This window comes from Gouania willdenowi, chromosome 20 (genome assembly GCF_900634775.1).
Source record: "Gouania willdenowi chromosome 20, fGouWil2.1, whole genome shotgun sequence".
Lineage (NCBI taxonomy): Eukaryota > Metazoa > Chordata > Actinopteri > Blenniiformes > Gobiesocidae > Gouania > Gouania willdenowi.
The window spans coordinates 20,850,694-20,853,321 of NC_041063.1; the positions used below are offsets into that span (position 1 = coordinate 20,850,694).

The 2,628-nt window shown below is 40.2% G+C and overlaps 1 long non-coding RNA gene across 1 annotated transcript; it reads left to right on the plus strand.

Moving 5' to 3' along the window:
• The first annotated feature begins 851 nt into the window (after positions 1–851).
• LOC114453999 (uncharacterized) lies at positions 852–2,362 on the plus strand. The gene is made up of 3 exons (XR_003672503.1): positions 852–989; positions 2,048–2,134; positions 2,213–2,362. It is a non-coding gene; the product is annotated as an uncharacterized LOC114453999 (long non-coding RNA).
• The last annotated feature ends 266 nt before the right edge of the window (positions 2,363–2,628 follow it).

Here is a 2,628-nt window from a genome sequence, read left to right on the forward strand (position 1 = left end):
CTACCATCTTCAAAGCTGACAAGACAAAAAATTTTGCGAAAAATCACATTTTAGACATAGCATGGGCATGGCCTGACTTTGCCCTCTTTTCCTCACTCGCGCTCAGTTTTACATTCGATGTTGTGTGTACAATGAAATTTTCAGTGACTACTCCGACAGGATCCGGCCCAAATTATGCTCTGAAAAAAACATCAAAAACACAAAATACCACAAAGGTACAATTGGTTGGTACGATTGGTGCCTCCTGACCTCCCAGCCTGCCCTTCAGATAAACACTGGAATCAGATCAGTAATAAGGTGGAGGTGGAGGAGGAAGTGTATAATTTTGTGCGTTTACCATGGGGGCAACACAAAATTAGACCCCAGTTGCCAGTGTCTGACCTAATATCATGAAATGCAGCTGAATGCTCTTGTTTACCAATAAAAAGTTTGCAGGAGAAGATGGACAGGCTGTAAGGAAGAGTAAGAAGGAGATGGGGGCAGGAATGTGTATAGGAAAAAGAAGAAGGTTGATCTTCTGGAGAAATCAGATGATTAACTGCACCTGAAACATAGGCTGATGTCATTCCTCTTCTGACTTTTTAAACGTGCACTCCTCCCCTTGTAAGACACCCTTGTGTCCCATTTGTACAGTCACACACCTGGGAGCTGCTCAATGCAATCATTATCTTACTCCTGCCTCTTAGCAGCGCCACTGAAGCGGTTTGGGATTTAGTGCTTTGCTCAAGGACAACTGGCAGCAGTTCAGAAATGGTACGGCATTAATAATCCACTTTTACATCATCATTTCTCCAAACTTTGGGCTACTTCCTGCACCAACATCTCATTTCCGCTCTACTCAGGCCTGGTAGAGAAGATGGTGACGCCATTCATCGTCCTCTTCACCTACATCAGATCTGCACGCTGCAGGGCTGCAATACCACGATTGTTCCTGTGGTCTGAGGAGGTGTGGATGTGGAGGATGGAGAAAGACTGCAGGAAAGATGCTGGTGGGTCGTCTCTTGGAAAACCACGTCATGTCTCTTTAAAGAGAGAAAACATCAAAATATATCTGATCCTTCTTCTGTTCATTATGTACCAAAGTAACAAAAAAAAGATTAATTCTCTCCATGAAAGCTGTTAGAAACACTTACATCAGTCTCTGCATTTAGTTTTTCCACCAATTCATTTTTCATCCCATGTGTGATGAGATGTTGGGTCTTTTTTTCATGTCATCAAAAGAAAAGCAAGGATTTAAAGCCCATGTTATAACCTGGAGGGGTAAATAATAATGGGATGGTCCTTACACTTGTTTAAAATCTAAGTTTATCCGATCACATTTTTTTTTTATGTGATCGGATCTGAGCATTATTAACGTTAATTTGAGCTTTTTGAAAAATGACCAATCTGAGCGCTAATACAGAAAACAACAAAGAGGTTTTGTTGTTTTGTTGCAGCTGTGTGTATTGTATTTGTCCTATTTTGTGTTTTTAGAGTCATTTTGTGTATTTTTATTGTCGTTTTGTGTGCTTTTTAGTTCTTTTTGTACTCATTTGGAATCATGTTGTGTTTCTGTTCTCTTTTTGTGTGTGTTGCTCTCATTTTGCTCTCATGTGTATTTTTGTTTTTCTTTTGTGTGTTTTTATATTTATTTTGCATATTTTTTCAATTTGTGTGTTTCTCTTGCCGAGTATGTTTTGTTATTTTTTGTGTTTAAAGGTATTCTGTGCAATGTTGTCAGTTTGTGTGTTTTTCATGTCATTTTATGAATAGTTTTGATCATTTTGTGTTTTTGGCATAATTTTTTTGCCTTAATGTAACAATTATGATTATTTTTCTGTTTTTGTGTATTTCTTTGTGTGTTTTTAGTATAGTTTTGTTTGTCGTTTTGAGTATTTTCTCTCATTTCATGCATTCTTGTTGTTTACATGTTTATGGAGTAATTTGGGATCGTTTCTGACACTCATGCCCTTTGTCTAATTGATTAATTAACCTATATATTTGTGTTTGCTGTGCATTCTGGGTAATCCATTGGTCATTTCTAATAAATGTTATTATATTTTTGCAGTTGATCTGCACGGCTATCATCACATCATTATCTCTCCTGAGAAATTGATTAGTGCAGCCTTCTGCTAGTGCACGCTTCTATCTACAGGTAAACACTGTGGCCTCAGTCCTGTATTAAACAATCCATCATAACTGTGCGTGTATGTGTGTGTACGTTTTTCCCTAGGTGTGCAGCAGGCTTTGGGATAGCTGGATTCCCAGGGTGCCTGCGGCGTTTATCCCATGAACCAAACATTGCACGCGTGCCAAATTGATTCCCGTGTGCAATCCCAGCAGTGAAATCGAGGTCCAGGCTGCTGCAGACCAAAGTCAGAGACAGTGATTTAAAGGTCAGAATCAGCAGCACAGCTCTCCCAGTAAAGAAGATGCTGACAGGCACACCCTGGTGGGAAGCAGCTGGAGTGTTTGTGCAGTAATTCAAACCAAAGCTTTCATCTGGTGGCCTCACAGCAGCGTTTGCGCGTGATGTGCTGAGATTTCGGTTTGAGTGCGCGACTTTTTCCCTGTGGGTGAGAAACCCTTCCAGGACTCCTGTTAGGTGCAGGAGAATTTAATGTGTGCTGACCTCGTTTCAATCCCAGC